A 14,038-nucleotide genomic window follows, 5' to 3' on the forward strand; every position below is an offset into this window, starting at 1 on the left:
ATGAACACAGGGATCAGGTCATCTGAATGCGTAAAGAGGTATAAAATGTCCCACTATTTCTGGGAGAGTTACATAAACTCTATACCAGGCACAGGGAAAACTGGGGGATTGTTAGACTGGCATTGATAAGGTCAGATTCTTCACTTGCTTTACACCCATTAAACACAGGAGTAACTCTGCTTCATCAAGGCAGCTCCCTTAACCTGGAACCAAGGCATGCGACTGGGGAAACAGATCCTAAAAGACCTTCCACAGGGCACAGTCAGCACCAGACCCCACGGGAGCTCCTGCCTCTGGGCCCAGTGCTCAGGAGCAACTGAATATCCCCATGCTCCCAGGCTGGGGCAGGAGGCAGGCTGTTGGATTCATTGCTTATTCTCCCACTGAGTTGGTACTGACAGAAATAGCTTCCAGGGAATGAATGTCTGGATAAATTGAGTTCCTGTGTAATCTCAGGACACCCACAGATAGGTCATGACAATTTGCTATTTATTGTGAGGTCCATCCTGTGAAGCAGGAACCATTTACTGAATTTCCCCAGAATAAATCAATCACTATGCTCTAGTAACTGGATAAAATTAAGCAGAGGGAAATTAAGGCTGATCATCAGTAAAATTTCACTAATGGCGATCTCTATTAGACTGTGGAATTGTCTCTCCAGGGGAAGAGTGGAACCCCGTCATCAGAAACGTTTAGTGCTGGACAGGGCAAAGCCCTAGGGAGTAGATATAACAAGCAGTAATTCAGCACAGAAGAAATGGCATGGCTGACTAGCTGACTTCAGAAAGTTGACTATAGACCTGATTTTTTGATGCAATCAATACTTCTACAAACATACAAACTAAAACCCAGGTACACGCCAAGTTAAACACACTTGCTTGTATCTTGGCTGAAACATACAATAAAAACTGGATCAAAATCTCACATTCTGGACTGCTCCTTCATTTGGCCTATTTCCTAAGGCCCACTTTGTGTTTCAAATATTAACAAATCTGAACCTGTGCTGTTGTTGGAATGAATTCTAAATTACTGAGGCATAATGGGAAAAAAGAGGTTTGTGAAATGTCTAAGACGATTGAGGTATAACTGACTCTAAATATCAGCAATTTTTTCATCTATTAGTGATTAATCCTGAAGAGGAGAAAGTCCCTTTCTGTAACCAGGTCTTCCACTTGAAAAGAGACTAAACCTGAATTTCTGAGGTAAAATAGCATATACATAATTATATTGCTCAGAAAATGCTGCAGTTACCTCCTCCCAACGAAGGAAACTGAACATCATTCTGCTTTTTGGCTGGTGTTGTCTCTTTTGTTCATTATACAACAGCAAGAACAAGAAGAAATGACAGGGACACAGCTGGACCCCAAATAACCAGGTTGCCTGTATGCAAACAGGAAAGGCTTAGCTATGTTAAACTGCTGCTCTGACTGTTCTCTGGCAGCGTCTAAAACGTAATCCACAGAAAGCACACCTGGAGGGCTCAAAACTACTTAAAGGAATACAACCCCGAGCTTAGGTCATGGCTTCTGGAGACACTCTGCTGGTTTTAGCTTTAAAGAGCTTGCAACTAGATTCAAAACCCTACAGCAGTTCATGTGTTCTAAACGACATGAAAGAGTTCCTTTCCCAGAAATCAGTATGTCCAGAACATGCTCCACCCAGGTCACACGTGAGCTATCACAGAAGCCACAATAGAAGTTGTATAAATGTTGCACTGGGGGCTCGTTTAATTTGAAAAAATATGATCGCCACTTCACCATAGACCTTGATGGCATATGGCTACCAGGAGATGTGGTGGTGCACCAAGTGGGTACATGCAACAGCTCTTCACACAGAACAGGGGGACCACAAAAGCCTCGGGAACAATATGATTGCTCTTCATTCAGGAGGCAACACGAGAGCCCAATGTCTCGGAGTTTTGCTCTGGCTTTAACCAGGCTTGTCTGGATGCTACTCACTTTCCTTCAGTTACTGCTGCAGCCACACTCAGAGCTTGGCAAAGGCATCTCGATAACTAGAAGCTGCAGTTTTCAGCCTTGCACAGGGAAATGTTATTCCCTAACCAAGAACATGCTGTAACATGAAAGGCTCTGTATAAACTTGTGCAAAAGTTCTCCAATTAAAAGAAACAGCCAATATAGATTGAGTGTTCACTCTTCACAATACACTGTTGCACCAGGCACACCAGACAAAAGGGAAGAGAACTGACCTTGGACTCTCAGCAGTCAGGTGGCAAGAGACCCAGCATCTCCCAACATGCCCTCAGTCTGTTAGGAGGTACTGCATTCGCAGTCCCCCATTTGAAAGAGACTGACTTTATTTTCTTATTTAGAAGACTATTACTTAAATCTGAGCAAGTCTTACCCCATGATAGAAAAAGCAAGAGATAAAAAGAATTGACTCACAGAAGTCTAACGTGGAAACAAAGGCAGTTCCAAAGAGCACAAAAGAAGCATCACGTAAAGATGTACATCTATGTATATGAACTTCACCACAAAAATATTGTAAGCATCCAAATAATCAATGTAATTAGCATATACTTTTGTCTTTCAGAGGAACCTGATGGTCTCCGGATCGATAACATTTAAAGTAAAAAAGACAGATATCAGACTATTAAAAAATACCATCCCAGAGAACTTGGTCCTCTTGTTAATAAATCAATACAAACTAAATTTTACAGCTTCTATAATCAGCAAGAGACATATCAGTGTATCTCATTAGGCCGGGGTTAAGAATTTGGCAGCAACCAAAGCCCATTTAATATAATTTACTTCAAGGCAGACATGGCAATACAACAGATGCCCTAATTTATTTGTTGATCTTTGTATTAAAATAACAGTTTGCTGGTAAACAGGAAGGGTAATGATGCCAGTCACCCTTGTTAGTGGCTAATAATTGCTTAATTTGTCCACTAATTGACCTGTGCTACTGTTGAAGCACTGGATCGTGTTGCAGGGCATGAAGTAAACAAGGCCACTGTAATGTTACTTTAGAGAATGACTTCTGGAAATAGAACTACTTATCGCTATAAATTTTCTCTCCACAGATGAGCAGATTAATTGGTCTGCCAATTAGTCTGCTATTAAAGAAAAAAAAGGCTGCCCACAGATTGGTTGGCTCTTCGAACCACAGCTCCAGTTTGGGTCAAATGAAATAATCCAATCTGAATCAGTCACATCAGCTATGAAAAATAAGACAAGTATTATTAAAAAAACAAATCTCTACAGCTAGAGATCAAGGAAAATGGCCCAGTAACTGAGTAATGGCTCCTCAAGCGTCTTCAAAATAAAACAGATAACATGATGGAATAGGCCTACTCAAGCACATTACAGTTTGCAAAAGTTCTCCAATTAAAAGAAAGAAACCACTATAGATTATTTTGGTATCTGAAAAGTAATTAAAATCATTATTTTTCAAAAAAACAACATGCAATTATAGATGCTGCCTGGAACCAGAACAGCTCAGAAATCAGCAGTCAGCCATGACATAAGAAGAGGCTCATCCGTAGTCCACAAAAAATCAGCTGTAGTCTTTGCATTAACTTCAAGGAGCTTTTCGTAGCTGTTGTGAGGGGAAGGAAAGAAAGAACTGAGAACAAGGAAAAGAGAAAACAATGCTGACAACTGCAAGCCTTTAGATATGCAGTCATAATGACTCCCAACGTTTTAACAGTGGATTTTTTTTAATTTTTTTTTTTTTTAAATCAGTCTTTGGCAAACACAGCTTCACCAAAACTGCGCTAAATCAGGACCAGACTTTCTCTACTTAGAGTCACTTCTCTGTCATTCTTTCTTGAGGCTAAACGCACTTTCTGGAATTTCCCTTGCCTTCTGCAGCTCAGCGCCTCTACCTGCTCCAACACCAGACACCAGAAATGTCTCTGCCCTAACCCAGCTCATGGTGCTTCATTACCATTCTCTCCCACCATTCCCTCTTATAACACGGCAAAGCAACCTTCTCTGCTTACCCAGAAAAAAATCTGTGGAAATCATGCATTTCCTCAAACAGCTGCCTTAAACTCTGTTTAAACTTCCTGCCATCTCCAACGTGACCTCTCCATATTTACTCCTTCCAAGGCAAACCCTGTATTACCTTTTTTCTGCCTCACCACATCCTTTCACTGTCTGACAATATGTTTAATTGTATAACTATATAATACATTTGCCCTGTTCTTATTACTGAAAATCTAATTACCACAGATACTAATGCAATATGGCAACTGCTAATGCAAACATATCCTGCACTGTGTCTAGTATACGCCAAGAAAGAAGTGATTAATATCTTCAGACCCATTTCTTAACATTGAGTAGCTGCTCATGTCCTGCAGTCAGCTCACCATAGCCTGCAGGTTAAAGAACATTAACACAACAATTGGGTATATTCACTGGAAAAGAGTTCTGAATGCTCATGCTTGTATAAAACTATTGAAAGGCCCTGTTAAAGGACAGAGAAACAAACACAAAAAGCGTACTTGCACATTTGTGGAAAGTAGGAAAACAAGAATGTGGGGTTTGGCTTTTTTTGATTTTTTTTAATGCAATGATAAAAACATACCAGATGACAGGCTATCGTAGTTGCTTAGACCTATCTTCGCACAGCACAAGCAGTAAGTAACAGCAAGACACTGTTTTGTCACTACTTGGGTGTGAAGAAACTCTTTTGGCCAAGGGGCCCTTGTCTGTTCATCCTTCACCCTTTTTCTTGTAGTCGCACAGAGAAAAAATGACAGATGAAGGACACTTCTCCAACCCAGCATGGTGGGAAAGGTGTCATACTCATTCTGAGCCCTACATCACAGGTCATAGCAATGCCATACCGATGTGATAGCTACAGAATAGGTACCCGTGCTTTCGGTACAGCCTCCAGCACCAGCCAGTGGCAGAAATGATAAAATAATGTCTTACCTGAAGCGTTTCCAATATTAAATACAACAGCAAGAGGTGGAGAGGAGAAAAAAGCACATGAGTGGTGATAAATGAGCAGAGCTGGCTCACAACAGGGTTATTGACATGAACTAACATCACGCTGTCACTGGAATTGTCCCTACAAAGGCCATCACATAGAGTGATCCATAAGAACAGGGTCATTGCAGATACTGACTCCACTCCTTCTCATAGTGCTGTTCCTCCCCTTAATGCCTAAAAACAGACTGCCAAACTCTTTTTTTTTTTTTTTTTTTTTTTAAACACACTGTTGTTAGAAATATGTTTATTGGAACAGAAGGGGGACAAGGAGTTAGAGAAATTAAAGAAAAAACAAAGGATCTTATCCTAACAGAAGCGATTTATAGATTTGGAAGGTGATGTTTTAATTGGTTTGTCTGTCTTTCCAGAGGTCCTTCTGGAATTCATGCCAAAAAAAAACGAGCTTTTCATCAAAATTTTTAAAATATGAGCGGTGAAGGAGCACTGCAGTACTAAAGCAGACATGCTGGTTACAGTGTTAGATGAAGGAAATTTCAGTGCCTGAAGGATATCAGTCAACAGTTTCCAGTTGCCAATCCTGATGCATATCTGCAAGCATATGCCCCAGAGTTACTGCAATCATGAGAGAGTGGGAAGATCCAGCGCAGCACATGTTTTTCATTAACTCCCTCTCTCGCCCTCATCTGTACACGCATAAGCGCAAGAGAAATGCTCTCACTGAGACAGGCGCAATACCATGCACAGACATCAGTAAGTATTCATCAGACCCCATCTTTCAGCTCAGTCCCTGCTCCTCCTGTTCCCTCTAGTCTGATGCTCGGATGTTGATCTAGTCTGATGCTAGTCTGATGCACCGTCCCCCAGGAAGGGCTCAGGGCAGAACTGCACAGACCTGAGGGTGCCACATAGCAAAAACTAGTCAAGTTTTACAAGATACAGAGAAGTTGCTAGTAGTTCCATGGATGTGAAGCTCTCAAAGGAGGCAATGACTAAATGACACAATTACCCATGACATGACAAACAGGAGCCAATTAAGACAGGTGATACAGAGTTAGGAAGGTGAACTAGATGCATTCCCAGTTATGGTTCATCTAACATGTACACACCTGTTGATCTGGATTACCAGGCCTTTTAATCATGGTACAACTTGTCCCCAGCCAGATGAGTAAATATTTCAGTGTTAAATAACATCTGATTACTTGAGCATGGTTGGTTAAAAGCACTCTGAGAAGTCTTTAGGTCCCCGTGGTCATCTCAGAAGATTTTTTAAATCCTCATCTATCACTGCTATTTTAAAAACAAATAGCAACAGTTACCTGATGGAGTGTACACATGGTTCCATTTCAGTTATCTTTAAAGTTTTAATCAGCCTGAGACACAAAAGTTGCATGCCTAACTTTAAGGATTCAGCTATGATAAGCATATTGATTAGGAGAACATCAAGCCATATTATGGCATATTTGTTCTTTTATTTACCATTTCTCTCTCATCTATTCTCTGCTGTAACTCCTTCTCTTCAAAACACAGGATTAAAAGCAAAGGAAATCTCAAATAATGGGATAAAATGAATGTGCAGGAAATGAATGGGTGAATTAGATTACAGCAGATGAAACACTGAGGTCTCAAATGCAAAATGCAGGGAGTTTATTTAATTTGTTACTCTTTTAAAATGAAAATATGCTCACTGACTTGAATTAGTAATTTCCCTGTTTTAAGATATGTTAGACCATTACAGCTAGGCCTGTTTCCAGAACAGTGAAATAAATGGAAAACAGCCAGTCTCCCAGGGAACGCACTAGCTCACTGCATTTTGCCAGCCCAGTGAAACAGTGCTAATGTCAGCTCCAGAGAAAACTCTGCTTCTGCTGTAGGGGCTGCGTGCAAAGGAATTGATAATAACTACCAACAAATGCTTAAAATGGCAGAGCAAGGCACTATGGATCTTAAGTTTTAATGTGCTCAGTAAGAACAGAATAATTGATTTAGAGAATGATTTTTTTAAAAAAGCAATGTTTGTTTCTGACCTCTCCCCTCCCTCTGCCCTTCTGTTAGCACCACAAATTATTTATCTGGCACTCGGTGGGGCTGAAACACAAGCCCCCACAAAGGAAGCAAGAGGTGGGAACAGCAGTCAAGAGCCTCCCAAACATATTTTGCCAGCAAGATTTAGTATTTGAGCTGAATCAAGGCAAGCCACCCCTCCAGGTTTGTCCAATATATTCTGTTGCATGCAGTGATCTGAGGGGAAAGAATTCTCTGCTGGAGGACCACAACAGAGTGACAGGCATCTCTAGACAAATCAGCAGATCATAGTTTGTGAAGACAGTAAGCAGTAATTGCATTACTATCACACAGCTCTATAATTAAACAACGCTGGCCATTCTGGGACCCAAATATTTCAAGTGTTCCAGAATACCCAATGAAGTTATAAAAATCCTTCTCACACTGTTGCATGGAAACAGAAGATATTTCTGATATTACAGTCCCAAATGACATAGAGATTACAAATTCAAAGATAATTTGAGAACAACTTGCAATAGTAAAACCAGCCAGGACCTCTAGATAAGATGGACCATGAGATGCCACCAGACAGGCCTTCTTGCCCATTTTAATGAGTCTGCCGATTAACAAAGTGTGGGACAGAGTGGGATGGAAAACAGTTTGAATTTATTTATTTACACTGGCATTTCTTGTTTTCACACAGAAGGGGTACATTTACACCATCTACTTTTCATATACATTGACTATCTCACTGTTTCTGCTAGATTTTTACATTTAGACCATGCAAACATTGCCTCAAAACACCAAAGAATTACAGCCACATCCCAGAACATGATGCTCTAGATGTATTTCCAGCAGGATGACCAAGCGGAGGAATGGATACAAGTGGAACCAAGTCAGCCACAAATCAGCAGTAGAGAAGTAGAATCAATTCACTGCAAAAAGATTAGTGGCAAGTGTTTGGGATTTCCTATGTATTTTTACAAACTGTGGCTCTTTCCTCATAAAAAGATTCACATCTGCTTTGGAGGATATGTAACTGCTGGTGCTGGGCTGGAGCACAATGTTCTGATTTAGTATTGAAAAGATATAGATATACATTGCCAGTAAAACATAATTAAAGTTGGCATTCCCAGTGGCTAGGATGTGGGATCAGGAGCCAGAATGCCTGATCGAGGTCTCTAGCACTGCTGATTTTTGGCAGGTTGCTACCAGAGTCTGCTATTTCACCATGTTCAACTTGAGATAGCAATGGCTGGATCTGCAGGGTAGCAATGCTAGTATCTTTGGGGCCAAAACCAGCAGATGGATTTTTCAAACAAACTCATGAAGCTCATTGGTGCTGACTGTGCTTGGAAACGTGGCAAGTGGCAACAATAAAAAGGTTTTCTACGTATTGTGCAAATTCTGAAACTTTTCTGTTCTCACCCAGATGCAACTAGAGGAGACCTGGAGATCTGTGCCACTGACAGTCCATTCCCTCCCCTAACCTGCCCCAAATGTAAACACTTTCTAAAACCCAGCCCCGCAGAGTCTAAGACGGAAAACCTTCCAGTAACAGAGACTATGAGAACTGCTGGCCACTTCAGAAATGCAGGCTTCAGTACTCTCAACATACTGACATCTTTTCTTCTAAAGAAGTCAAAGAACACTGAATGCGTTGCAGAAACCACAAGTGGTTTCTCATAAGATCACCCCAGAAGGGTAAAATGTGGTATTTGAATTTTGCCTGTTGAAGTTGTCAGTCACAGATGAGACAATTAAGAATTTTGAGGGAAAGTTTTGTTCCTACTTTGAAAAATTTCCAGATTTTCTATAACCAGAGCCTTGTTCTGCTTGAAATATAAAATTAGTCAACAGAACTTATATGAGAGAAGACCACAAGGACTGTCTCATTACAAAAGACTGCCGTCCTCTAGGTCATATTTAAGTAAGGCTACTCTGACAAAAACAGTCTTCTAGCATGTTGTAAGACTCACTTTCATGTTTTGGCAGTTGTTTAACAGCTGGAGACCTGGAGGAACCCAGCAGTTTGAACCTCTCTCCCATTCATTGAAGCCAGCAACTTATGGCCTCAGGACCCATTTTGATGCAATTGATTTTGGATTCTGGGTCTTTTCAGACTTTAGAAAAAGACATGGAGCTATGAAAAAAGCTTGCTTCTCAGCAGCTTCAGCCTTGGAGGTTCATGGCAGCAGCATGTTGCTTGAACACTTGATCAGAGAAGCAGCAGGACGTTAGTGGCCCCAACCACCTCAACCCACCACTGCTCTGGCCACATGGGACTCCTATGCTCTCTCCAGCAGCACCCGGTTACTCACTATGAGTGCAGATGGCACACATCAGGTTAATCTCTCCCATTATTTCATGGTGTCTGTCTCTTCTTCCTTACAGCAATGGGATTCCCACTGACTTAAAAAAAATATATACCCACATGAGGAAGTAGAGTGAGGCCAAGACAGTATTTGTCTGGTAAGTGCAAGACTAAACAGAAAGGAGCAGACTGCTTCCTGACCTCTGCAGTGATGAATCCATACCTCAGCCACTAAATTACCCTGATGTAGCTTGCTTAACTACAAACTAATCTCCCCCAGGCCTCGCGGGCAGCCATACAATTCTCCAGTAAAACTGGCGCAACAGCAAAACCTGTGGAATCGACTTGAAAGAACGTGTCAGGCTGTCAAAGAGAGGACATATCAGCAGGAGCGCGCAGCTGCTGCAGGATTGCCCGAAGGGTTCATAAATTCAGTGCACAGCGCAACCTGAGTGGGTGGCTTTGTTGGTTAGCTTTGTTTTCTTTAATTTTCCTAATATGCTGTAAGGAGCTTGGACTTCTCTCTACATCAAAATGAGTCTACCAACATGCCCTGGATGATGCCTCTCTTTTCCTCCTGGGAGAAAACAAAAGAGTTTCTGGGGATACACTGCAGGAATCAGATGATCTTGCTTTATTAATGAATTACTTGGGATTTATCAGAATAATTCTAAAGATGTTGCTTCAGAAGATGTGTATGGTCATCATTATTATTCAAAGTCTGTCTTTCCCATGAGTGCAAGTCCTCCAGACAGTAAGAAAAACGTTTGCTGGATTATGGCCCTCAATTTTTACAGAATTAACTAATGCTCAATACAGCTATAACAGAAATATTCAGGGAGATTCTGCCTTCCCTGATGTGTAAGACAAGAGGATCACAATCCTGAAAAATGGCTTGATGGCAAGGGGGGAAAATGCATACAGAATAGGAAGATCCAGAATGCATGAACCATGGTTAAGCAGGCATTTTACATTCTTTGCAGAATTAACTCAGGAATCCTTGCATTATTTCCTGCTATCCTTATCAACTTATAAAACATCAGTCTTTTGACCATGGCCCTGAAGGGGAGATTCAGCTGTACATCAACAGCTCACACAGCACTAGCAAAGAGGGGAAAAGAAAAAAAGTCACTTTTCTCCATTTTTTTTCCTTTTAGTTTTGGAGTTAAGGCTATTATGTTATTAGTGCTCCACTGAGGACCAGTCTGAGCTTCCAAAAGGCTGAAAGATGACTATTCTCTTCCCCTCCATAACAACTGAATACTCGGATGTCAGAAGCCCTTCTGGGGCCAACAAAGGGATTGCACCACAAGTGCAAAGTTTCCCAAGTTGCCCGCACCAGGAAAAAGATTCCCAGCAGAGCTTTATAAGCAACGAAACAAACAAACAAAACAAACAAACAAAAAACAAAACAAAAAATTTAAAAAAAATTAACACAAAAACACACATCATCAGGGAGGACTAGGCAGACTTTATTCTGCTTGGGAAACAACCACTAAAGTTTGCTGGACAGCAAGGAATAGCCAAAGATGACAACACTTCTTTCAAGCCTTTTGCTGAATTGTCTCGCCAGGACTCTTTGCACTCCCTATGCTCAGAATTACATCCTCAAAGCCTGGCAGCTCTGCCTTTTCCTGGGGACCAAGAACCTTTGGGTTTCCAGTGGGCTTAGTTTAACAAAGTTGGGAAGTGGGAATGGAGGGATGGATGGCCTAACACCTCTCTCCAGGACCTGTCATATAACACATTTCTGCATATTCAGTAAGTGCAAACAAGCAGCCATGTTGTGCTCTTAGTATTGTGGCATTAACTATCGTAGCAATAGGAACTATGGAAGTCTCCAGAAAACAAATAAAAACTACTGAAGATGGATAGATCAGTCCAAGCAAAGAGTGTGCTATAAACCAAGAAAGCAAAAGATAGATTTCTCTGGAGGGAGACAGAATTCATTTACATATGAAAATCTAATACACAGTGAAAAAGAAAAAAGGCACTGCATAAATAACGTTAGGAAAAATGAAAAATATATTTTTAAACGCATTCTAAAAATGGCTTCCAACACCTGCAAATGTGCTGCTCAGTCAAATAGAGACCCAGGAGCAATAGGTATGAAGCAGGCAGACACACCAAGTTCTATCATGGAGACCAGAGGGGCACTGCCAAAGCAGTCATTTGCAGCTATCCTTTACAGATTCCTTCAGCTGTAGAGTATTGCAAGAGTACATTGGGGAGCATCTCTGTTAAGTTGCCTTGGCCTTCAACAGTCCACAGGTACTTGCCAGTAGCCACTGTCACAAGCGGCGTACTCAGCTAAACATTTGCTCTGGGTTTGCACCTCAGAAAAACATCTGAAAGTACCACACAAGTAAAACCAACCGCTTGTGAGAGAAAATAGGTCTGCATCCATTTCACCCTTGGTGGTGGAGGCTGAGCAATTCTGATCAGCATCAAAGAACAGTCAAAAGTGAAATGAAGCACAGAAGTCCGTCTGCATAGCAAAGTCCAACTTCAGCCCCTGCATACATCGAAAGCAGGGACGGGGTGCAACACCTGAACTACTTCCTGGTGACTCATGAGCTGACCAGACTGGGGAAAAAAAAGTGATTTATTAAACAAAAACCTAATCCTCTGGGAAGATGCAATCGCCAAGAAATTGCTGGCTGCATTTGAATTTTCTCCCCTTGAATTTGAGATGAAAGTTGTGTATCTGCAGGTTGCTTCCAGAGCTGCTGGAGGGGACGTGTTGGGTAGCTGCTTTACACCAGTCTCCAGCAGGGAAAAGCTTTTTTCTGTGATTTGCTTTTTTTGTTAAGACAAAAAACAAACAAAAACGCAACAAGGTGACCACATGTCTACACAAGAAAAGCATTGCAGCAGTCTGCCCCTCACCAATGAAGAGGGATCTGTTCTTTTATTTACAGTGCATGGTATCCAGGCAAGAATAAGCTCCAGAGAAAAAAATTAGGGCCACTGCCTGTCAGAGACAAGCTCCTTGCTGCTAAGGAGCAGAATATATTGTATGCCCCCCATCTCCACACAACCCCCAAGAAAACCTTACTGTGAAAATGGAGCTGTGCTGTAAATCCTGAAGGTGATGGTAATTAGCAATGAAGAAGGAATACCCAGAGAGCAAACTGTCCTCATGTGAGTAGGGCTGCTACAAGCAACTGACATCTCTGCTTGTGAAGAGGTAAAATTCTCCAGGAGTGTATAAAGTGCACGTTTCCATCTGAAGAGCACAAGGGAGGAAGATAGCAAGATACAACTTTCAGGGATTCTCTAAGCATTGAGGAGTTTTGTTGTTGCTGTTTGAGGAAGAAAAAACCCACAGCATTTCCTAAAGAATTCTGTTTGGAGACGCTCATTACAGAACCTACTTTGAAGCATATTTAAGTAGGAATATGATGCTCTTGTTCCAGAATAAGAATTGCTTAAGAAATAGTCAGCTCCACTCTACATTCACAGCCTGCCTCAGATGTAAATGAACTCTCAAGTGCCAGCAAGCCCTCAGACAGAACCTCTCCCCAAGCTCCTCGCGGCAATGGGTTTAGACTCTGGCAGCACCATGACCACATAAGCTAGTGTCAAGGTGTTATTTTTCCTCTTATCCTTGGCCATTAGGAACATCACTGAAAAGAAAAAAAAGAGTCCACATGTTTCACCAGAGATGAAGAACATTTAACTACAGCAAATAGATAGAATTTTAACATCTTGACCACAAAAATGCAGCTTTAATAAGTTTAATAAGTAGCCTCTTTTGTTGCATGAAAGATACAGACATCAGGGGTGGGGGGTGCCACTGAAAACAAACTGAGACCTCAGACTGATATGCACACTGCAGAGTAACAGCTTATTTCAAAGCCGCTATAGGGATCTATCATTAAAGGGCCAACTTTCCTGGTAAAGGTAATTTTTTTTTTTTAATTTTTTTTTTTTTTTTAGAGAACTATGCAACTGTTCAAAATCACCCCAAATCCACATTCTAACTCCTTGTCCACAAAGTATTTAACAGAGGTTTGCCCACGTATTAAGATTTCCATCAAAGCAATTTTTGCCTACATTTCTTCCAAGATAAAATTAAGCAGGACTGGCAAAGTATTTGTGCCCACTTTTGGATGGAGTACATGCCCCATTACCCTCCTCTCAATCCTCAGAGCGCAAAGCAGGACTGCGCTGCAAGAGCAAAGATGACCTCCCCAAAGTGCTGTTCTCTCAGGCAGGAACCTGCTTTTATCATGAGTCCCTTCTACTTGCCCTCCAGAGGAGATTTAGGCCCTTTGCTCTTTACGCTGCAGAAGTCAAGGGGACATGCCTCTTTATAAACACATACACAATACCTTGCGACAGGCGCACACAAAGCATGTGAGCAATCTGTGCAGGGGCAGAGGCAGAATCTCACCCAGGTGCCCTTGTGTCAAAGAAAAGTTTCCAGCAGCCAAGTCCCAGTCACACATGAATGCCGGCTCCTCAGAGCAGCAGTTATAGCACTGCAGAAGGAGCAGGAAGGCAAGCACAGGGCACCTTGGAGACAAAAGAACTGAAAACAAAATGAAAACAAAAAGTTCAATTCAGCTGAACGGAGCCAGGGCAGGCAAAGAACAAAGGGTCAGAAGACAAAGCTGGAAACAATAGACCAGCAAGATTAATATCAGTTGTGAGGAAGATCTTGGACAATACTGAAAGGGAAGGAAAAGGATTAAAGTATAAAAACGAGAAGAGAGAACTAATTGTGAAGCCTGAGATACCAGCACAACACCTGCAGCTTGATCAGTACATCTCACACACTATAGACCTTACA

At 41.6% G+C, this 14,038-nt stretch overlaps 1 protein-coding gene across 1 annotated transcript in view; it reads right to left on the reverse strand.

The window, feature by feature from the left end:
* Positions 1-14,038, reverse strand: part of AGBL4 (AGBL carboxypeptidase 4) — a 900,915-nt gene that overhangs the window by 194,331 nt on the left and 692,546 nt on the right. The gene's annotated exons all lie outside the window — the stretch shown is intronic.

Source organism: Cygnus atratus, chromosome 8 (genome assembly GCF_013377495.2).
Source record: "Cygnus atratus isolate AKBS03 ecotype Queensland, Australia chromosome 8, CAtr_DNAZoo_HiC_assembly, whole genome shotgun sequence".
Lineage (NCBI taxonomy): Eukaryota > Metazoa > Chordata > Aves > Anseriformes > Anatidae > Cygnus > Cygnus atratus.